Source organism: Triticum dicoccoides, chromosome 2B, assembly GCF_002162155.2.
Source record: "Triticum dicoccoides isolate Atlit2015 ecotype Zavitan chromosome 2B, WEW_v2.0, whole genome shotgun sequence".
In the NCBI taxonomy this organism is placed as follows: Eukaryota; Viridiplantae; Streptophyta; class Magnoliopsida; order Poales; family Poaceae; genus Triticum; species Triticum dicoccoides.
In genome coordinates, this window is record NC_041383.1 from 823,541,387 (window position 1) to 823,566,613 (window position 25,227).

Genomic DNA, 25,227 nt, shown 5'->3' on the forward strand with positions numbered 1-25,227 from the left:
CCAATTTTTTCATTACTTTGTTTTCCTTTTTCAAACTAATAATGTTTAGTAACAAATATTAAACTTTTCTAAATTCACGACTTTTTTTCATTTATTAACTTTTACGAAGCACATGAAATTATTTTAATTTGTGAACATTTTTACAACACAAGAACAATTCATCAAACTCATGAACATTTTTTTCAAACTGCCGACGCCATTCGAACATTGTGATTATTTTTTCAGATACATGAACATTTTTTAAACTCAGATTATTTTCTGATAAACATTTTTAGAATTCATGAACATACTTTTTTCAAATTTTGGCACTTTTTGAAATTTGCGGACCATTCTCTGAAATTCATAAAGATTTTATTTAATTGTGGGCATTGTTTAAATCAACAAACATTTTTTGAATTATCAAAGCTTTTAAAAAATCATGAATATGTTTTGAATCAACAAACATTTGTCTATGAACCTTTTTTATTACACCATCATTGTTTAAAATCGTGATCATTTTTCTGAAGTTGTAAACATTTTTGAATCTGGGAGCATTTGTCAAGTTCTTGATGATTTTTTCAAATTTCATTTTATTTTTAAATCCTAAACATTATGGAGCAAAAAATACAGAAACGAAAAAACACAAGGAATGAAAACCAGGGTCGCATAGGGCCAGGACATGGGCCGACGCAAATCGTTTTTTTTTTTACAGAAAGACTGTAAAGGAACCCCCACAGTATAATTGGTGCGGCAAAAATTAGTAATTTTCGGTACCATGTTATCGTCAAGCAGTATATTGGCGGGTTTTAGATCCAAGTGAACGATATGATTTTCATGAAGGAACCGAAGGCCATCACAACTCCCTTTAATTATTTTATAGCACTTTCTCCACTCACGATGTGCATCTATAAAGGGGATAGGAGAAAACAGGTTATCGACATGCTTGGAGTTATACAGGATGATAACTTCTGAAACTGAAGAAGACACACTTGTCCATTGGGAGACATCTATCAAGTAGTTGCCAACACCTAGATTTTTTTTCCAGAACCACTTGTGTCCTCAGGTTGTTGGTTCTAGAAATGGTTATGACAGCTGAGTTGAACGGTAAGGGACCTAACAAGATCAAACCAACCGAGTCTCATCATAGCCTTGTAGAATTGTTTAAAGAAATGGCCAACCACAAGAGAATGGCTCAGGAGAGGTGCTATTGGATTGTAGGGCAAAATATTCAGGAGGTCTATTAATTATTAAACAAATGGTTGATGGCAGGTGTATTTATGGAGAACTTGTTTATAACAGAATAGTTGATGAATGCTTGTCTCTTTTAAAGTATTCAGAGCTAGTCTTGGCCGTAATCATGCGTGAGAAGTCTTATGAAAAAGCACTCTATCTCTTGAGGAGTATGCAATCAAGGATCAAGGGTCTGAGAAGCCACTAGTTGATGAAGGGGCTTTTTTTAAGAAGTTCGAGAAGTTACTTAGTAAGAAGTTTGTTTTTGCTACACCTTTACCTAATTTTTTTAAAATTATTTAATAACTTTTCATAATTTTCAGCACTGGAGTCCTATTTTGATGAAGTTTCATGCTCTTTCGTTCTTAGAACTCTGGGCAATATAACTCTAGTTGCATCTGCGTTGAGTATTGATGAGATCAAATTCTGGTGCAAAGATTTTTTAACCAGAATGTGAAATAGTTAAAATTTCAAAAGTTTTGTTGTCCAATTGTTATGTTGCTACACTTTTAGCTAATTGGTGATATGTGGAAATGTATTTATAATGAACATTTTTACCTTTGTTATTAAAACTCGTTTTCTCCATGAATAGTCTTATTTGGTACAATTTTATATTATATCCAGCAAAACTATTTTTTCAGTTAGCAAAATTAAACATATAATATTTTAACTATTTACTTTTATCATTGATATGATGTGATAAACATATAACAAAGATAAGAGACACTTAAATACAAACTGTACATTGTACAAAATGACGTTAGTTAATTTTCTTGAGATACTGCCTCTTCTAAGTCATTGGTTAAGACTTTAGTGTTTTTATATAGTGGAAAAGGAAGAAAGTTGCACGTATTTGTAGATTAATTATTCCAGTTAGATGAATTAAAATTATATGTATGAGCTTGTATCTATTTTAGTTTTCTTAAATATCATGACTTAGAGCTCTAAAGGATACATAGGTTTCTAGAATGCATGGTTGTCTAGTCTTAAGTAAAAGTTGTAATTTCTAGCCTAAGGAAGTTGGTTGTGTTGCTACTATGTCTCTGACCAAGTAGTGTACAAACATGCATGGGAATACAAAAGAGACTTGCACACCCTTGGCAAAAGACATGGCATATAGTCAGAGGAATATGTATAAGTCAAGAAGAAAGCAATAACAATAAACTTAACGATCATTATGCTAAACTAACGGATGGGTCTTGTCCATCACATCATTCTCTAATGATGTGATCCCGTCCATCAAATAACAACACATGTCTATGATTAGGAAACTTAACCATCTTTGATTAATGAGCTAGTCAAGTAGAGGCATACTAGGGATACTCTGTTTTGTCTATTTATTCACACATGTACTAAGTTTTCGGTTAGTATAATTCTAGCATGAATAATAAATATTTATCATGATATAAGGAAATATAAATAACAACTTTATTATTGCCTCTAGGGCATATATCCTTCATGTGGTACATCATGATAGCGCGTGCGGGCTACATATAATGTGTTGAGTGAATGAATCGATCAACAAGTTGAGCAAGAGGAAGTAAAACTTAAAATCTCGTCCTCTGCCGTGTGCAATGGCCACCTTGCCTCGAGGTGACGAACCATGTCGCAAAACTTGAGACGCTGATCTGGATAGCGTGCCAGCAATACGACAACGACTTCATGTTGCTTGGTTGAATGATGTACATGTCGTAGGGCGCAATGTGCATTCACGTGTGAAACTTTTCATGCACTTGGTCCCAGAAGAGCTCCCCTCTGCTTGTGCCTACGAAATCCGCGGATACGGCCAGCCACGAATCGCACAATACATACAACTTTTATGTATTGTAGCCCGTAGTAACGCACAAATGTTCTACCAGTATACCATGGTTTAAACAACTATCGTGCGAGAAAGTTGTGAGGCTACACCTCCACCTTATTCTATGGGTAGATCATTATGCACATGAGTGATGTACGGAGTACTATATGGAAAAGAACTTTTAATATGAAGTCTTAAAAAACATTCTTATAATCTGGCCTATGGTTGTTGGATCTCGAGAGAAGATGAGTGGCGGTTCTCCTCCATGCTACCTGACCACATGGCATCTATGCCGCCAACGAGCCTTATCCGAGAGTCGACGAAGACATGTTCATCATCTGTATAGATCGGTGGTGCTCGGTTGTGTCCGATGGCTTGATGGTAAAGGGGGCAGTCACCTAAGTGATACGGACAAAGAAAGAGGGGAACGGGGCTCATTTTCTCTCTCGCAATAGTATGATAGTGGCTCGTAATTTATTGGTCGTAGGAACGCCGTCTCAGGAACGAAGGATCTTGTACTCCCTCTGTAAAGAAATATAAGAGTGTTTAGATCATTAAAGAGAGTACTTGATTCGAGAGGAGGACACAGTTTACCTGGGTCCGGGGCCCTTTGTTAGTACAGGAAATGGGGATATCTATCTACGGGAAAACCTCTTGAAGAAAAATATAACTCCTTATACCATCTTCCTCTAAAAAACAGCGAACACTATCTCTCTGCCCGTGGTGCTGCTCACCGCCTCCCGGTGCCTGCCACGCTGCTGCATAGGAAGGTTCCTTCCCACTACCTTCCTGTCATCTCCCTCTCCCCTTTTGGATTGTGGGAGATTTGAACACATAAGTTGCAGCCAATTGGTTTATGCTCGGAGAAGAGAATATAGATAATGGGTTTAGGTTTTAGGGTTGCTGTGAATTTGTTTACTTGTTGCAGTTGCTAATGCATTCAATTTATTTGTTGCTATGCACTCAATTTGACGATAGAGATTTTGTATCCATTGCAACGCACAAGCTCTTTTGCTTGCAAATATACAAAAGTGTCAAGCGGAATTATAATCAGAGTTTTGCACTGGAGACAGTCAAAACAAGACTTACAGATCTGAAGGAGGTGCGGGCGGTAACGTAGTCAACCAAATTGAAGATAAGAAATATAGAACAAATGCTACATGCATCAATACAGCATCCGGTCGTCGTTGGAAGGCAGACGGCTGTAGAAGTTGAAAGGCAGATTGGTCCTGCCCCGGAACCACGGCGGGTGGAACGGCGTGAGGTACAGTACGACTGCCACATGAAGACGGGTGTCATCCTGGGGTCATACGAGCGAAGCAGGAACTGCACGCGCTTCCCCTGCATGGCCATGTCGCGCACCACCGTCTGCAGCCTGCCGGCGACGCTGCGCAGCCGGTCCTACCGCATCCGCACAATGTCGGTCGGCCTGGACGTGGGGAACGTGTCGAACTCCTCGTCCAGCTCGTCTGGGTGTGTCAGGTCCGCGCGTGACAGCACCGCGTTCATCTGCGGCAGCTTCCGCGGCCGCCGCGGGTAGTTCCACGCCACGATCATGATTATGCACAGGGATATCATTGGCAGGATCAGCTTCGGGTAGCACACCAGGCCAGAATCGTCGTCAGCGGGTTCTTCCACTTGCAAATGTCGTCGAACCACTTGCCAACGGCGACGATGTCCGAGAAGAGTGAGGTGATACGGTAGAAGCGGGCCTTGCTCCGGCGCAGGCTGAACACGTGGGTCGAGCATATGTACTTCACCACCTCCCTCCGCAGGGGCGGATCAGCCCTGGCAAGCTGCGCGGCCACCATCTGCATCGCCTGGTGCCGGAGGTAGTCCTGCTGTTTGCATCACGGAGATGGGGTTGGTGTGGTGCATCTCGGGGAGCATCGGTTTGCCGTACATGGCCAACATTTTGGCCCACGACTTGCAGGTGAACCGGACAGCAAGCTGGAGCTCCCCGGTCTTATTTGTTAGGAATTAATTAGATATAATTAATTGAGGATAATCTCCTGCTTGTTTGTATTTGCTAACTGTCGTGTCTTCTGGTCGCACCCTCTCGAATGGATATGTCCGTTCGTTTGTGCCGACGCGCCCACTTCTTGCCGTACTTGGCGGCCCAATAAGAGTTCCTTGTGCCGACGGCCAGATCAATCGCACCCAGGAAGTCGACCTCCAGGACGCCGACGGCGCTCTTGCGGAGCTTCTTCGCCAATGATGAAAAAGAAGTATGTGCGTTAAATATATATATTGATTATAAAAGGCAGATGTGTGTGTGTGAAGACGAATAATAAGCAAAATAAACTTTGACAAGTATGCTAGTACTAGCTAGTTTAAGTATGGGACATACAAAAACGACGGAATTGCTAGTGAATAGCATTAAAAGAAACCAAAGTTTCATCGTTTGCGACCTCGTCCACTGACCACTGTCATCCCTTGCGACAGTCTGAAGTCTGAACCACTCGGGGGCACCGACTTGGGCAGGTCATTGCTTTGGTGCACATAGGGTGACGCCATGGGGATGATCACGCGACCGATGGCCTCATCGCGACTAGGGGCGACCATCTCCTCCACCGTGACCACCAGCGGGTCCTCGAATGGCTCGCTGGTTACCAACATGAACTCGTCGTTCCACACCGGGCTCGCCGACCCCAGCGGCTGCCCCGTCCTTGTCCGCCGGATCTGGGCGCCCATGTGTATCCTGGCGATTGTGGACGTGAGGGAGCGACCCTCCTCGGCCGGAACGAAGGTTCTGGGCTGAGATGGCCACGACCTTGAGGTACATGAGCTGGAATTTTCTATTGGACGCTCGTTGCGTCAAAGTGTCGCCGTTTCGCACACACCTGGCGATCGAGCGATGTCATGGGCCGGCCCATTTAACGTGTTTCCAGCGTTTCTGGTTTTGGGAACCTTCTAGAGTTTCCCAGAAGGTTCCTGAACCGGTTTTTTTTTAGTTTTTTCGTTTTTACTGTTTCTTTCTTTTCCCCTTTTTTTATTTTTTGTTTTCTTTTGTTCTTTTCAAGTTTATTTTTCTTTTTCAATTTTTTTGGGAATTTCAAATATTATTCAGAATTTCAAAACATGTCCCTGGTTTTCAATTTTTTTTCATAAATTCAAAAAATGTTCGTGGTTTCAAAAAATTTGTTTCGAATTTTAAAAAATGTTCCTGTTTTTCAAATTTTGTTCACAAGTTCAATAAATGTTCCCGTTTTTCAAAATCTGTTTACAAATTCAAAAAATGTTCGTGGTTTCAATAATTTTGTTCCGATTTTCAAAAAAATGTTCCTGTTTTTAAAATTTTGTTCACAAATTCAAAAATTGTTCGGGAGTTTCAATAAATGTTCTTGGTTTTCAAAATATGTTCGGAATTTCAAAAGATATTTTTGTTTTGAAGATTTGTTCACCAATTCAAAAAAATGTTTATGTTTAAAATAATGTTCGCGGTTTTATCATTTTGTTTGCAATTTCAATAAATGTTCCCATGTTGCAAATTTTGTTCGCATTTCCAAAAACTCATACAATAACAATTTTGTTTGTACTAAAAATGCTCTTTTTAACTTTTTTTTCTGAACTTAAAAAATGTTCATGTTTGTCCATTTTTGTTCAGAACTTAAAGTCTGTTCGTGATCTCTGGAAATATTCAGAAATTTGAAGAAAGGTTCACATTTTTTTGTAATTTGTTTGTTCTTTCAGAAATGGTTAAACTTTCATAAAATTGTTCGTGTTTTCGAAAACTGTTTGTGATTTGCAGGATTTGTTCGTGTTTAATTTTTAAAGTGGGATACCAAAAAATCTTCACTTCTAAAAGGAATATAATGAAATCACGGCATTTCAAAACTGCTCGCAATTTTTAAGAAATGTTTTCCAAATCTCAACGCTTTCTATGTGGTCTTATTATATTTTGCACCTTTTATAGCCAGCTGTTGTTGTTTGGTGCAGTGGCGAAGGGCTTACTGTCCGTTGCATGAGGTCCTGGGATCAAATCCCATCAGTCTTTACTGTTTTTATGCCCTTCTTATGTCGCGCGACAGGAATCAGATTGGGCCGGCCCAGTAGCCCGTCGCCCCCTGTGCGTCGAGCTGCTGTATGACGCAAAACGCGTCATAGAGGAGGTCCCGAATCGAACCTCAGACCTCCCCACTCGGGTTGCTAGCCTCTGCAGCTTAACAACGCTAGTGTCATACCGTGCAAGAGGGCGTCTATTATCTGCTTCTTTTTTTCGTGTTTTTTCATTTTTGTTTATCTGTTTCTTTCTTTATTTTTCCTATAAAAATTGCAATTTAAAAAAAGTTCAGTATATTCAATACTTTGTTCGGTTTTAAAAAAGATGTTCGAATGTTTTTGTTCAGGTTTCAAAAAACATTTCATTCTTTTCAAAACGTGTACAAAATTCTGTTTGTGTTTCCAAAATTTGTTCGGAGTTTCAAATTTTCTTTGTGATTTTCAAAAAATGTTCGCGTTTCATTTTTTTTCAGTTTTGCAATTTTTTGGGGATTTCACATTTGTTCCCATTTTTCAAAATTTGTTCATGTTTTTTAAAAATTTTGTTTGCGTTTTCAAAAAATTGTTCGCAAATTCGATAAATGGTCAGCTTTTCAACTTTTTATTCAGAAATTTTCAAAAAAATGTTCCGGTTTTTAAAATTGTTCACGTATTCAAAATATTTGTTTGGAGTTTCAAAATTTGTTCGCGTTGTTTGACAAATGTTCAAACTTTGAAACATTACTTACGTTAAAATTGTTCATAATTTCCAAGATTTGTTCGAATAAAATCAAAAGGTGTTGAGTTCTGGCACTGTTATTATTCTTAGATATTAGCGCTGTAAATCGGACAATTGGAAACTTGGAATCATTAGCACGCATGGAAACTGAATAAAGCAGTGCATATATTTTTCAATTTTTTTGTTCACATATTCAGAAAATGTTCCTGTCTCCGCTTTTCTTCTTCAGAAATTCAAGAAATGTTGATACTTTTTCAAAATATGCATTAAAAAACGTTCACCTCAGTAACTAATTCAGATTCACTACAATAGCTAAGTTGCTACAGTACTAGTTCCAGTTCGCTACAGGATACCGTTTCTGTTTTACATTTATGGTTATTCTTTAAGCTATTCACTGCTTTATTAGACAACAGCACTGGTTAGTTGGATTGGCTACTATTGCGTGCTAGTACGCAGCTGGTCTCAGGTTCGATTCCTGTGTCACGCGCGTTTCATTCTTCTCCTGTATTTTTGCGTCCGCCAATTTGCCGCAAAGCGCGGCGTATAGGAGGTCCCACATGAGCTCATAGGAGGTCCCACATGAGCTCGGGAAGTGGTACACTTTGGTCGTGTTTGGTTGCCTGCATAGGTCTTGACCAGGCCCGTGCGAGAAGTGATCAGCCTGTTTGGTAGCCCACATACATTGTTGGACCTGCATCACACGCTTCTTAAAGCACCTTTGGCCCTGGCTCACTGGGAACGCACGAATCGGCAGTTTCTCTAGGGCCAGGCCCGAGCGGTGCACGTGGGCGGCGGCGGCTGCACGCGCGCGGCTACGCTTAAGAAGCCGCGTTGCTTCCCGAAGCGCCGGCAGTTATTAGCCTCACAGCTCCCTCTCCTCACTCTTCCCCACTCTCCAAACTCTCACCGGCGGCGGCGGATCGGAGCAGAGGAAGAAGACCACCGGACTCCATCACCGGCGGCGGCGGAGCGGAGCAGAGGAAGAAGACCACCGGACTCCATCAATGGCGGTAAGCACTTCTCTCTCTTCGCCATGCACGCTAGATTCGATGCACGGTGATAGATCCGATCCTCGGCGGAGGGGAATGGGGAATATAGGTAGATAAGCATAGGGGTAGTTCATACTAGTTCATAGCAGTTCATACAAGTTCATACATGCAAGATTGGAATGCAGAAGGGGGACTGTGGGATTGGAGGATAGGGGGATAGGGGGTACACAACGGAAGCCGACTGACCGCGGTGGCCGTCACCGGCGTGCGGAGTGGCTGGTCGAGCCGCTGGCCTTCATCTTCTTCTTCATCGCCGTACGGGCCGGCGGGTCATCGTCGTCGTCCTCGGCGGAATCGAGGTCGATCTGCCAGGTACAACGGCCTGGCTCCGGCACCCTCGCTGGCATGTGCACCGCTTCTTCTTCCTCCTCCTTAGGCTCCCCAGCGATGACCGCTGGCGGCGCGATAGCCGTCTCCCAGTACACTACGGCACGGCGGTCATTAGGAGCCCAGTAGGTCTTGTACTTGCACCACTTCTTCCTCTATTTAGGGTCGTCGGAGACGGCCTGATTCATGGCCCAGCGAATGATGTCAACTGCCATCGCGCCCTTCGCTGGGTCAGGAATCAGCGTCTTCAGCTCTTCTTTAGTGGCCTTCATGAGCACTGCATTATATTCGTTCTGCATGTCCGGCATGGAGCCGAAGTTCGAGCACACCTCCATGGTGCTCTCGAACTTGGTGCGGTCACCAGCCGACCACCCGAGGAAGAAGGCCCGCCAGCCAATACCCCAAGGGAAGGGGTTGGCGTTGAAGCCGGAGCTAGAGCTCATGGCGATGGGGAGGAGGAAGGTTGACAGTGAGAGAAGAGAGGGGGTGGGTAAGTAGTGGTGGGCAGGGTGAGTAAATATAGGGGGGATGGAGAGGAGGAGAAGAGTGACAGTCATGTTGTTTTAACTACATGCTCTTCAATTAGCCATGAACTCTGTGCTGTGCTTGACTCCATGAATTGTGTGCAGATCGAGGAGAGTAATGAGATGGGCACGGAGGTGCTCCCGGCCCTTGACAACAAGGGCAAGCAGCCCCTTCACAATGCCCGACGAGGTTGTGCTGCCGCCCACCGTCGAGGAAGACCCGAAGACGCCTGAGGGTGGCGACGACGAGGGCATGGAGGAGCCCCCAGCAACAAGCGCCGCAACTACGGCCACTATCATCAGGAGGATGGCCCAACTCACTTCTGCAAGGTCATCCTTGCACCGAAGTTTGAGTGCATCCCCATGCCCTTGGACTTCACCAAGCACTTCGTCGCGGTGCTGACGGAGTTCAAGTTCAGGAACAACACCGACTGCTCCTGGAAGGTGACGGTCAAGCTGATGAACGGCAGGGTAACCCTGGATCAAGGTTGGGCCACCTACGCAGCCGTTCATCAGATCAAGATCGGCTACATGGTGACGTTCAAGCTCCTCAGTCCCGACACCCTCAAGGTCATCATCTTCGACGAGGATGGCATTGAGATCGTCAACAAGTGCGGGAAGCACGATGAAGCCTTTGCCGCCATGAAGTAGGGCCGGGCCACCTCTTTCCAGCGTACTATCGAGTCTGCTTTGAACATGTTTATGGTTTATAAGTTGAACTGTTATGAAGTGTGGTACTGCTTATATCTGAATTATACTAGTTGATGCTCTGTTTATACTCTGCTATGCTTATGATGTGTGCTGCCGAAGTGTGGTGGTAACCTCACCAACTAGCCAAAGAGGTTACCAAACACCAGGCGTTGCATACAACCAAACACCATGCTTTGGGTTTGTCCACTGACATGCAGGCAACCAAACACCAGACAGTGTGGTTCTGCCCATGCAGACAAGAGACCATGCAGGCAACTAAATAACATGCATGCATTTGAGGCTGCATTTGCATAGCCAGGTTGAGTGGAGAAGTATATGCAATGCGGATACTGTAGCGCACGACAACCAAACACGCCCTTTATAGAGTGTGTGTCGTTGGTGAGCCCGTCCTAGGGAGTGCCCTTCTCGTCAGGCAGGGGCGGCTTCATCTCCATTTGCCGGTACACCGCAGGACATACTGCTGCAGGGCCAGCGGGGTGTGTCAGCGAATGCACGCCTCTCCCAGTGGTTGCAGGTACCAAGCAAAACACTCTAGCTAGGATCATCGGCCTTGCTCTTTCCCTAGGATTCTGAGGTAGAAAAGGCAACCTTGGCCATCTCGCCACCCGCAAGCTAGGGTGGAAGCATGCGTGCTTTAGTCATATACGTGCTAATTTGAGAAACAAAGCAAAGAGGATGCATGGGAAGAAAAGTGAAGGAAAGAAAATGCTGCTAAAACTTCATTTTCGCTGTTATTCTTTTTGATGCGCAATTTCTTTGTGTGTACGCCGTCTCACATAAAACTACCTAAATGTTACGAAAATATATCTCGTAACAGACCTAGTATTTTTTAGCCCGACGAGTTAATTTCTTAAGCGTTATTTTTCCAACAAAGGTCCTGTTGCAGAAATATATTTGCAACAAAGGTTGTGTTACAAAACCCTTTTTTCATCCTTTTAACTCTCTGCAACGAAGATGATATTGCGGAAGGATTTTTGCAACAAGGAAGACGTTGCAGAAAAAAATTCAATAAAAAGATTGAACGCACCTACTTGTTGGGGCTTCATATGTTTGTAACATACTCTGTGTTACAAATTTGTGTTTGCAATATAACCAATGTTGCAAACTTGTTGACCCGTCTCGCGTAGCGCTACGTGCCATATGATTACATCAAATCGGACGGCCACAGATGTGGCGGATACGCAAGAGTCATCCGCTGGTTGAAAGGTAACGTTTCTCATATTTTAATGACAATGGCATGTGAACCACAAATTAGACTTGTTTATTTGGTAAAGATGGTGCAAACATTATTAATGTGAATCTTAGCACCTGCATATTACACCGGTGTCTCACTCCCAAGCTGGTTTCAGCCACAAAGCTTGCCGGGCTTAAAAACACTTAGTTTTGCAGGCTCTAGTCGACTCGACCATACTTTCTCCCATGATCTCACATAACATAACTTAAATGAGATACCTACATTTGGTATTTTTCCCTGATAGATCTAAGTATTAAAGGGTGTAGAAATATATCAAGCCTTGAATGTTTGTTGCATCTTGATTACATACCGTCCATCAAGAAAATATGAATTGATACTTGCAAGGACGTGTTGGAGATATGCCCTAGAGGCAACCATATTATGATGATATTTTCCAATGTATTCATGGGTGATTTGTATTGTAGTTGAACATCATCAATGGTATGTATCAATAAGTATGTGACTTGTTTGTGGAACTATATATTTTATGAAAATTGTTCTAATGGTCCCTAGTTAACAAGGTTATGCGGATACATATCCTTTGACTAGTATACCATTCACTTGACGATTATATTTGACAAGTCATGGGCATAGAGAGACTAAACATATAGTATGGACTCAGGGATGGAGATCACCGAGTCAGACAGACCCACTTTGAGACGCAACAAGATATTTTCATCGGTTAGTCTCAAGAATGATGTATATGCCATGTCCTAGACCTGATGGCAGCGGCAGGTTCAGCGGCAGAGGAGTCTGGTGCGGGGTCTACTTCTGAGTTGGATAACATCATGGCGGAACTAGGGTTCCACTAGAAGTGATTTCAAGATGGACGGCAGTAGTTCGAGTTCACAACCATACAGTCAACTTTGGTTCTTGATGAACATGAGAGAGACATGGGATCTTGCACATGTGTTGTACACAATGCACAAAATTTGCCTTGGGGATGGGGACCATGTGATGCAAGATGGGCCTTGGAATATAATTTTTGGGGAAATGTTTTCATCCTTACACACTATGATGGTGTGACCAACCTTTCTATGGTGGCGTTTGACATGTTGAATATTTCGATCCAAATCCATGACGTCCCAGACAAATTTTCTCATCTAGTGACGGCCCTTGCAGGAAAAGTGCGCGAGCTCAACGGTAAGTTTTGCCCTGTATGGGTAAAGATCATTATTTTTAAGCCCTTGAAGAATGTGGTCTCGGTGATACGGGACTCGAAGCAGCAAATTTACTAGGTGAAGTAGGAGAAGCTTCTTGACTGGTTTGCTGTGTGCGGCCACCTTGACCATGTATAGAAGGAATACAACGACATAATTCACCCTCTATCAGCGATATATTTCAAGGATCTTAGGGCCACGTTGTACATGCTTGTGGGATCAGGACCATGTGGTGGCTGTGGATGCCGAGAAGGGCACAGAGGAGGTCAAGGTGGAAACCGAACTAGTGCAAAGACTGTTCGCGATCACCCTATAGCATCCTCTCATGATCCTACTGCGGCATTCGAGGACCCTGTACCATTTTTTGGTTTAGGTTCTTGCCAATGTGTCACCTTGTTTTTCTATCCAGTTGCTTTATTAACCTATTTACCCCATCCAATCTCAAGGGGAGCGCGAGACAAGAAGGCACCCACATTTCATCTCTCCTTGGAGTAGGGCCAGCAGTAAAGAATCTCCCATGTGAAGGTGATCTCAAGGTTTCCCTTTATTTGCCTTCAGGCTCATCCCATTGGCAAGATCCTTCACTCTACTGCAACCCTGCTCCAATGCCAAGTTACTCCAGTTCCCTCCACGCCTCTTTGGTGCTAGTAGACATCATCCGAATTTCCCTTAAGAGGAAGGGTGATGTAGCAGAGTAGCGAAGCATTTCCCTCAGTTAAGAACCAACGTTTATTGAACAACTAGGAGACTCCATGTGAAACAGATAAGCGGTACATGCACACACACACAAAGCAAATACTCGTAAGTTATGAATGCAAGGGGGATGTAAATCCCCTCGTTCTCGTTAACTACAAGGATCAAGCCTGATAGTGGTAGATAGATAAATTGCAAATAAAATAAAAGATAATAAAATTTAGCAAGGTATTTTTAGGGTTTTAGTAAATATAAAGTGAATGGTCCCAGAGGCCATAGCATCACTAGAGGAACCTCCCTAATAAGTATAATAATATGATGGGTGGACAAATTACTGTTGGGAAATTGAGAGAAAAACACATAGTTATGACGTTATTCCCGGCATGATGAATTACATAGGCGTTGCGTCCGTGACAAGTAGACCGAAATGATTCTGCATCTCCTAGTATTACTCCATGCCTCGACCGCTATCCAGCATGCATCTTGAGGTATTAAGTTCATACCAAACAAGGTAATGCTTGGAGCATGATGACATAATGTAGACAAAGTAATACCAACTAATATGACTGAACCTCGTCGTTTTACCCTTAGTAGCAACAATACAAATACGTGCCTCTCTACCCCTTCAGTCACTATGTGAGGACACCGCAAGATCGAACCTAATACTATGAACCACTTCCTCTGAAGATCTAATAACCAACTTGGACAAAGAAAACTCATAGATCGGAAAGCATACACAGCTATAGTAATCACACATAATAAAGTTCAGACAAAACTTAATTACTTTGAATGAATAATCATATCATAAACCAATAATTCATCGGATAGGATTACATCGAATCGATCTTCGAAGGGAACGTTGCATTGAAGATCGAAGAGATAGATATAGCCATCTAACTACTCCTATGGACCCGTAGGTCCTGTAGGATCTACTCGCGCATCATGGGGAAGGCAGCAAGATTGATGTAGAGACCCTCCATGATCGATTCCCCCTCTAGCAGAGAACGGTAGAGGCTTCCAGATGATATCGCAGAAGAACAGAGACTTGCGGCAGTGGCATAATTGTTTCCAGGCTCCCCTGAGGGTTTCTGAATTTTAAGAAATTTATAGGGTTGGAATTATTTCGATCGGAGTTACGAGGGGCCCACAAGATCGGGTGGTATCCCACCCGCCTAGGGGCATGCCATGTGAGCTTGTGGCCCACTTGTACATCTTTTGGGCACCTCCCAAGGTTTCTAGGATCTCTCCTGGCCTAGAAAAAATCACCGTAAAGTTTCATTATGTTTGGACTTTGTTTGGTTTAGTTTTCCTACAAGATAATAAAATATAGAAAAACACGAACTGGCACTGGGCACTGAGTTAATAGATTAGTTCCCAAAACTGATATAAAATTTCATATAAAGCATACAATATTGATAATATAATAGCATGAAAAATTAAAAAGTATAGATACGTTGGAGATGTATCAACATTGCCAAGCTTAATTCCTCTCGTCGTCGAGTGGGTAAATTATAAAAATAAAATATTTGATGTTGAATGCTACTCTAACATGTCTTATCATGTAATATTTTACGGTATGAATATTGTGAAATGATGATCCAATGGATATCAACGTAATAATATCCATGAATACTAGAAAATAATTATTACTCTTCGAAATATACAATGCTTAACAAATGTTGTCCCTACTCATTGAATTATGTAAGCATGGCATAACTCCGTCTTCCTCACATAAATATAGCACATCAGCACCCCCAGTGCCAAACCAAGAACTTTTATTGTACTTCTTCTTGCTTCAACATTTTCAACTCCACTCAATACATGAGTGTGAGCGATGGACTTAGCACTTTGGATGGTATAGAGAATGGTGGTAGCGGTTTGTAAGGGAAGACAAAAAATGAGAAAGTCTCGCGCCAACTCGGCGGATCGTTAGGCAATGGAGATGCCTTTCAATCGATATCGATGTGAGGAGTAGGGATTGTCATGCAACAGATGCACTAGAGCTATAAGTGTATGAAAGGTCACTACTGAAACTAAGTGGGTGTGCATGCAACTTACATGCTCATGAAGACCTCGGGCATTTAAGGAAGCCCTTCATCGGAATATGCAAGTCAAGTTCTATAATGTAAAAATTCTACTAGCATATGAAAGTGACAAATCAGGGAGACTCTCTATATGGTAAACATTGTGCTACTTTGAAGCACAAGTTTGGTAGAGGATAGTAGTGCACTCCATCTCTCTTTTTCTTTCATTTTTTCTATTTTTTGTGGGATCTTTTTGGACACTTTTTTCTTTTTTTATCCTCACGGGTAGGGGCAACAATCTAATAATGATGATCATCACACTTTTATTTACTTACAGCTTGATAAAATACAAAGAGAAATGATGACTCTATATGTAAGCCTCTGACAGTGTACCATCATGTGCAATGATCTAGCGTAACATTTATAACAATGATGAAGGTGGCTTTGCCACAAATATCATGTTATCTCTATATGATCATCCAAAGCAAAATGACAACGAACACACAAGTCATGTGGATAGCAACGGCGTAAGTTGCATGTCAATATATCTCGGAATGACTATGGAAATGTCATAATAAGGAGGTATGGCGGCTGTTTTGAGGAAGAATATAATAAGGCTTATGTGTGATAGAGCGTATCATATCACGGGATTTGGATGCACTGGCAAGTTTGCACCAAGTCTCGAGATGAGAATGGGCACACGGTATAGAAGGGGCTAGCAAAATATGGATAGGTGGGAGAGCTTTCGTTCAAAAACTCACATTAGTCATAAAGAACTCAAATACTTATTGTGAAAGTTTATTAACCATCAAAGGAAAGTCTACCCGCATGCCCCTAGGGAGGAGGTTGGAGGAGTTAATCATCGTGCACCCCGGATTCAGACAACACAAAGGATTTCATAGAAGAATAAGTATGCTCGAACGTCCTGGTTATGCCATAACAGACACTTAAATGTGTAGTACATAACAAGCTTTAATATAGATATTTCGAGAAACTAAGAACCACAGACTAATACCCTTTCATATTATGACATCAATATCTCTTAAATCACATGCTTTGTATCCAATTGTCTACATGAAATTTTTATTGTATCACTCCTGGATACTTATCATTTCTTGACTAGTCATATAGTTAACGCAAATTACCACTTCCTATTTAAATCCAAAAATATATAAGTGAAGCATGAGAGTGAAACTTATTTCTATAAAATATAACTGTCATCGTGCTCTAAAGATATAAGTGAAGCACATGAGCGCCTTCCTACTCAAAATATTTAATAGTGAAGCATAAAGAGCATTCCAACAAATTCCAATGAATACGCGACTCTCAAAAAGGTGTGTTCAGAAGGCAATGATTGTGGCTACCAACAAGCAAAACAAAATACAATACATGACGCTCCATGCAAAATACATATATGTGATGAAAAAAAATATAGCTCGGAGTAACATACCGATGGATTGAGACGAAAGAAGGGATGCCTTCCAGGGCATGCCCAAGCTTAGACGCTTGGGTATTCCTTGAATATTACCTTTGGGTTCCCTGGGATTCCCCAAGCTCAGGATCTTGCCGTACTTTATTCCTTCATCCACCGTAAACTGACCCAAAACATAAAAACTTCAGCACACAAAACTAAACTGGATCTCGTGAGATCCATTAGTATAATCGGTAAACCAAAAACTTAGGTACTGTTATAATCAAATTCATAATTGTCCTTGTATAATAACTATTGTATTCCAACTCCTCCATGACTTATACCCCCGATATATTCCATAGCATCATCAAAATAGGCAAACTATGCAATGAAAACAGAAATTGTCTAAAATAGAACAGTCTTTAATGATCTGAACTAAAACCATACTTTGGGAACTCTAAAAATTCTAAAAAATTAGGACAACATAGTAAACTCATATCACAATACTGCGTAAATATTTCAGATCCAGACCACGTTCTAGTAAAATATGTAAATTCAAATACTAGTGCAGAAGTTTCTGTTTTTGCACAGAATCTATTCAACTATCATCCAAATTATCCCAAAGGCTTTACCTAGGACAAACTCAAAATAAAAGATAAAAACACAATCATTACATTAGCAATAATCTTGTTTGCACACAAAAAATAATTCATAAATATAACTATTGGGTTAACCCCCAACAAGCGCTATTGTTCAATGCCCCTAGCTAGGTATAATGCATACTTTCAAGTGTAACCATATGGAAGATCATCCATATTCCTTTCATACTACCTTATCTCAATAGCATTTTTTCTAAGTGGCAAGAAAAAATAATTGAAGGGACTGAATTTAATTGGTAACTTATAGAGAGATCATTTTTTGGTGGAGGAGACTCTTCTTTTGTTCCTTTATTGGTTATTTCTATCTCCTCACTATACAAGTTTCTAGAGACATACTCACGCAATAATTCTCCAACTACACAATGTAGTTCAACATTTCTTATAGCAAATTTATCATTGTGTTTAGAAAGTTTTTCAACCAAAATGGATGGGGAAACCTTTTTTTTAAGTTTCTCATTGTAAGCAACATAATTTGTGGATTTCAGTCTTTTTATCATATCTTGATCAAGCAATATTTGAGCCATAGGTTGGCGTTCATGGTTTATCTTGTAATAAGAAAATATCTCTCTAGCATCATGCATAATATAACCATCATGTACCAAAAATATTGTAGTCAATCGTTTAACTGAAGGGTCATGAATATTGGAAATTCTAGTAATAATGTTTGTAGTAGGATGTATGTCAAAAAATTGTCTATCAAATTCAACTATAAGCAAAGATATGTCATCCACAAAACTAGTAGTTCTAGCAAGAATGGATCCTCCTATCATTGGTAAAGCACCCGCAAAAGTAAATAAATTCTTAATACCACTTTTACCAATTACTTCACCATTACCTACGTGAAATATTTTAGTATGCAACATTGTAGTTATTTCTTTATCATCAGAGGATCATCATTAGCAAGATTTTCAGGCATTTCTACATTAGCATTAGCAATTAATGGCGGGAGGAGCAATTGGTGAAGACATAATATAAAATTGAAGGAAGGACTAAAAAGATTTTTTTTGGTATTTTAGTTTTTTGAAGGAAACTAATAAAATTAAATGGCAAATAAAACAAGTAAATGATAAATGTGTGCAAAGGGACCTGTACTCCTTCACGTGACGTGATACGTCCATTTTGCATCATGCTTTTATGTCTATATTTATTGCATTATGGGATGTTATTACACATTATGTCACAATACTTATGCCTATTCTCTCTTATTTTACAAGGTTTACATAAGGAGGGAGAATGCCGGCAGCTGGAATTCTGGGCTGGAAAAGGAGCAAATATTAGAGACCTATTATGCACAACTCCAAAAGGCCTGAAACTCCACGAAAGTTGTTTTTGGAAATAATAAAAAATACTGAGCAGAAGAAATACCACAGGGGGCCCACACCCTGGCCACGAGGGTGGGGGGCGCGCCCTACCCCCCTGGGCGCGCCCCCTGCCTCGTGGGCTCCCTGTTGGTCCTCCGGTGGCCATTTTCTGCTATATGAAGTCTTTCGTCCGAAGAAAAATCATAAGCAAGCTTTCGGGACGAGACTCCGCCGCCACGAGGCGGAACCTTGGCGAAACCAATCTAGGGCTCTGGCGGAGCTGTTCTGCCGGGGACACTTCCCTCCGGGAGGGGGAAATCATCGCCGTCGTCATCACCAACGATCCTCTCATCGGGAGGGGGTCCATCTTCATCAACATCTTCACCAGCACCATCTCCTCTCAAACCCTAGTTCATCTCTTGTATCCAATTCTTGTCTCTTAGTCTGGGATTGCTACCTGTAGTTTGCTAGTAGTGTTGATTACTCCTTGTAGTTGATGCTAGTTGGTTTATTTGGTGGAAGATCATATGTTCAGATCCTATATGCATATTAATACCCCTCTGATTATGAACATGAATATGCTTTGTGAGTAGTTACGTTTTTTCGTGAGGACATGGGAGAAGTCTTGCTATTAGTAGTCATGTGAATTTGGTATGCGTTCGATATTTTGATGAGATGTATGTTGTCTCTCCTCTAGTAGTGTTATGTGAACATCTACTACATGACACTTCACCATTGTTTGGGCCTAGAGGAAGGCATTGGGAAGTAATAAGTAGATGATGGGTTGCTAGAGTGAGAGAAGCTTAAACCCTAGTTTATGCGTTGCTTCATAAGGGGCTGATTTGGGTCCATATGTTTCATGCTATGGTTAGGTTTACCTTAATACTTCTTTTGTAGTTGTGGATGCTTGCAATAGGGGTTAATCATAAGTGGGATGCTTGTTCAAGTAAGAACAGCACCCAAGCACCAGTCCACCCACATATCAAATTATCAAAGTACCGAACGCGGATCATATGAACGTGATGAAAACTAGCTTGACAATAATTCCCATGTGTCCTCGGGAGCGCTTTTCTCTATGTAAGAGTTTGTGCAGGCTTGTCCTTTGCTACAAAAAGGATTGTACCACCTTACTGCACTTTATTTACTTTTGTTACTTGTTGCTCGTTACAAATTACCTTATCACAAAACTATTTGTTACCTATTATTTCAGTGCTTGCAGAGAATACCTTGCTGAAAACTACTTATCATTTCCTTCTGCTCCTCGTTGGGTTCGACACTCTTACTTATCAAAAGGACTATGATAGATCCCGTATACTTGTGGGTCATCAAGAGTCTTTTCTTGCGCCGTTGCTGGGGAGTGAAGTGCCTTTGGTTCGTGAAATTTGGTAAGGAAAAGTTTATATAGTGTGCTGAAATTTATTGTCACGTGTTACTATGGAAAGTAATCCGCTCAGGGGCTTGTTCGGGGTATCTTCACCCCGACCAGTAGAGCAAAGAGTTGCTCCTCAACCTACTGAACCTACTGAAAATGAAAATGTCTACTTTGAAATTCTTTCGGGTATGTTAGAAAAACTGCTAGCTAATCCTTTTACAGGAGATGGAACACTACATCCTACTAAGCACCTAATATATGTGGATGAAGTTTGTGGATTATTTAATCTTGCAGGTATGCCTGATGATGTTATCAAGAAGAAGGTCTTCCCTTTATCTTTGAAGGGAGATGCATTGACATGGTATAGGCTATGTGATGATATGGGATCTTGGGACTATAAACGATTGAAATTGGAATTTCACCAGAAGTTTTATCCTATGCATCTTGTTCATCGTGATCGCAATTATATATATAATTTTTGGCCTCGCGAAGGAGAAAGCATCGCTCAAGCTTGGGGGAGGTTTAAATCAATGTTATATTCATGCCCCAATCATGAGCTCCCAAGAGAAATAATTATTCAAAATCTTTATGCTCGGCTTTCTGACAACAATCGCACCATGCTCGATACTTCTTGTTCTGGCTCTTTTATGATGAGGACTATTGAATTCAAATGGAATTTATTGGAAAGAGTTAAACGCAACTCTGAAGATTGGGATCTCGACGAAGGTAAGGAGTCAGGTATAACACCTAAGTTTGATTGTGTTAAATCTTTTATGGTTACCGATGTTTTCTGTAAATTTAGCACTAAATATGGACTTGACTCTGAGATAGTAGCTTCTTTCTATGAATATTTTGCTACTCATGTTGACCTCCCTAAGGAGAAGTGGTTTAAATATCATCCTCCCATAGAAGTAATAGTAGCTGCACCTATTAAAGTTGAAGAAAAGACTATCACCTATAATGATCCTATTGTTCCTACTACTTATGTTGAGAAGCCACCTTTTCCTGTTAGGATAAAAGATCATGCTAAAGCTTCAACTGTGGTTCGTAAAAGCAATATTAGAAGTTACACACCTCCCGAGAAAGTTAAAGTTGAGCCTAATATTGCTATTGTTAAAGATCTCTTGGCTGATAATATTGATGGACATGTTATTTATTTATGCAATGAAACTGCTAGAATTGCTAAACCTTGTGCTAAAGATAAACATAGACCTGTGGTAGGCATGCCTGTTATTTCTGTTAAAATAGGAGATCATTGTTACCATGGCTTATGTGACATGGGTGCTAGTGCTAGTGCAATACCTATTGACTTATACAAAGAAATTATGCATGATATTGCACCTGCTGAGTTAGAAGATATTGATGTTACCATTAAGCTTGCCAATAGAGATACTATTTCACCAATTGGGATTGTCAGAGATGTTGAAGTCTTGTGTGGAAAAACTATTATCCTGCTGATTTTCTAGTTCTTGGTTCCCCACAAGATAGCTTTTGTCCCATTATATTTGGTAGACCCTTCTTGAATACTGTTAATGCTAGGATAGACTGCAAAAAGAATGTTGTTACTATCGGTCTGGATGATATGTCTCATGAGTTTAATTTCTCTAAATTTAGTAGACAACATCGTGAAGAGGAATTGCCTAGTAAGGATGAAATTATTGGTCTTGCTTCTATTGTCGTACGTCCTAATGATCCTTTAGAACAATATTTGCTTGACCATGAAAATGATATTTATGAATGAAAGAAGGGAAATAGATGAAGTATTCTTTAAACAGGAACCTATCCTGAAACACAATCTGCCTGTTGAAATCCTAGGGGATCCCCCTCCACCCAAGGGTGATCCCGTGTTTGAGCTTAAACCGTTACCTGATACTCTTAAATATGCTTATCTTGATGAGAAAAAGATATATCCTGTTATTATTAGTGCTAACCTTTCAGAGCATGAAGAAGAGAGATTATTGAAAACTCTGAAGAAGCACCGCGCTGCTATTGGATATACTCTTGATGATCTTAAGGGCATTAGTCCCACACTATGTCAACACAAAATAAATTTGGAGAAAGACGCCAAACCAGTTCATGATCACCAACGACGGCTAAATCCTAAGATGAAAGAAGTGGTAAGAAAGGAAATACTGAAGCTTCTTGAGGCAGGTATTATTTATCCCGTTGCTTATAGTCAGTGGGTAAGTCCTGTCCATTGTGTCGCTAAAAAGGGAGGTATTACCGTCGTTCCTAATGATAAAGATGAATTGTTCCCGCAAAGAATTATTACAGGTTATAGGATGGTACTTGAGTTCCAAAAATTAAATAAGGCTACTAAAAAGGATCATCACCCCTTACCTTTTATTGATCAAATGCTAGCAAGATTATCCAAACATACACATTTTTGCTTTCCAGATGCATACTCTGGTTTCTCTCAAATACCTGTGTCAGCTGATGATCAATCAAAGACCACTTTTACTTGCCCTTTTGGTACTTTTGCTTACAGACGTATGCCTTTTGGTTTATGTAATGCACCTGCTACCTTTCAAAGATGCATGATGGCTATATTCTCTGACTTTTGTGAAAAGATTTGTGAGGTTTTCATGGAAGATTTCTCCGTCTATGGATCCTCCTTTGATGATTGCTTGAGCAACCTTGATCGAGTTTTGCAGAGATGTGAAGACACTAAACTTGTCTTGAATTGGGAGAAGTGTCACTTTATGGTTAATGAAGGCATTGTCTTGGGGCATAAAATTTCTGAAAGAGGTATTGAAGTTGATAAAGCTAAAGTTGATGTTATTGAGAAGATGCCATGTCCCAAGGACATAAAAGGTATAAGAAGTTTCCTAGGTCATGCCGGTTTTTATAGGAGGTTCATTAAGGACTTCTCAAAAATTTCGCGGCCTCTGACTAATTTATTACAAAAAGATATACCGTTTGTCTTTGATGATGATTGTGTAGAAGCATTTGAAATACTTAAGAAAGCATTGATATCTGCACCTATTGTTCAGCCTCCTGATTGGAATTTACCCTTTGAAATCATGTGTGATGCTAGCGATTATGATGTAGGTGCCGTTTTAGGGCAAAGAGTTGACAAGAAATTAAATGTTATTCAATATGCTAGTAAAACTCTAGACAATGCCCAAAGAAATTATGCTACTACTGAAAAAGAATTCTTAGCAGTTGTATTTGCATGTGATAATTTCAGACCTTATATTGTTGATTCTAAAATAACTATTCACACGGATCATGCTGCTATTAAATATCTTATGGAAAATAAAGATGCTAAACCTAGTCTTATTAGATGGGTTCTCTTGTTACAAGAATTTGATTTGCATATTATTGATAGAAAGGGAGCTGAGAACCCCGTTGTAGACAACTTGTCTAGGTTGGAAAATGTTCTTGATGACCCACTACCTATTGATGATAGCTTTCCTGATGAACAATTAAATGTCATAAATGCTTCTCGTACTACTCCATGGTATGCTGATTATGCTAATTACATTGTTGCTAAATTTATACCACCTAGTTTCACATAACAGCAAAAGAAAAAGTTTTTCTATGATTTGAGACATTACTTTTGGGATGACCCACATCTTTATAAAGAAGGAGTAGATGGTGTTATTAGACGTTTTGTACCTGAGCATGAAAAGGAACAGATCCTTTCCAAGTGTCACTCCGAGGCTTATGGAGGACACAACGCTGGAGATAGAACTGCACATAAGGTATTGCAATCTGGTTTTTATTGGCCTACTCTCTTCAAGGATGCTCGTAAGTTTGTCTTATCTTGTGATGAATGTCAAAGAATTGGTAATATTAGTAGACGTCAAGAAATGGCTATGAATTATTCACTTGTTATTGAACCATTTGATGTTTGGGGCTTTGATTATATGGGACCATTTTCTGCCTCTAATGGATATACACATATTTTAGTTGCTGTTGATTACGTTACTAAGTGGGTAGAAGCTATTCCAACTAGTAGTGATCATCATAACACTTCTATTAAGATGCTTAAAGAAGTTATTTTTCCGAGGTGTGGAGTCCCTAGATATTTAATGACTGATGGTGGTTCACATTTTATTCATGGTTCCTTTCGTAAAATGCTTGCTAAGTATGATGTTAATCATAGAATTGCATATCCTTATCACCCACAGTCTAGTGGTCAAGTAGAATTGAGTAATAGAGAGCTCAAATTAATTTTGCAGAAGACTGTTAATAGATCTAGAAAGAATTGGTCTAGGAAACTTGATGATGCATTATGGGCTTATAGAACTGCATATAAAAATCCTATGGGTATGTCTCCGTATAAAATGGTTTATGGAAAAGCATGTCACATACCTCTCGAACTAGAACATAAGGCTTATTGTGCCATTAAAGAGCGCAACTATGATTTCAAACTCGTCGGTGAGAAGAGGTTATTTGACATTAGCTCACTTGATGAATGGAGAACCCAAGCCTATGAGAATGCCAAATTGTTTAAAGAAAAGGTTAAAAGATGGCATGACAAAAGAATACAAAACATGAGTTTAATGTAGGTGATTATGTATTGCTATACAACTCTCGTTTAAGATTTTTTGCAGGAAATCTTCTCTCCAAATGGGAAGGTCCTTACGTTATGGAGGAGGTATATCGTTCCGGTGCCATAAAAATCAACAACTTCGAAGGTACAAATCCGAAGGTGGTTAACGGTCAAAGAATCAAACATTATATCTCAGGTAATCCTATAAATGTTGAAACCAATGTTATTGAAACCGTAACCCTGGAGGAATACATAAGGGACACTTTCCAGAATGTTTCAGACTCCGAAAAGGAATAGGTATGTGGTACGGTAAGTAAACCGACTCCAAAAAAGTTCTAATGGCAATTTTTCTCCGTTTTGGAATATTTAGAAAAATAGAAAAATAAGAAGCAGTCCAGGAAGGACACGAGGGCTCCACGAGGGTGGAGGGGGCGCCCTACCCCCCTGGGCGCGCCCCCCTGCCTCGTGGGCACCTCATGCGCTCTCTGGACTCCGTTTTCTTGCATGATTCGTATTTTGGTCGGTAAAAATTCA

General features: G+C 40.6%; 1 pseudogene; it reads right to left on the bottom strand.

Moving 5' to 3' along the window:
• Positions 1 to 4,172: 4,172 nt before the first annotated feature.
• Positions 4,173 to 25,227, bottom strand: part of LOC119361592 — a 71,934-nt pseudogene continuing 50,879 nt past the window's right edge.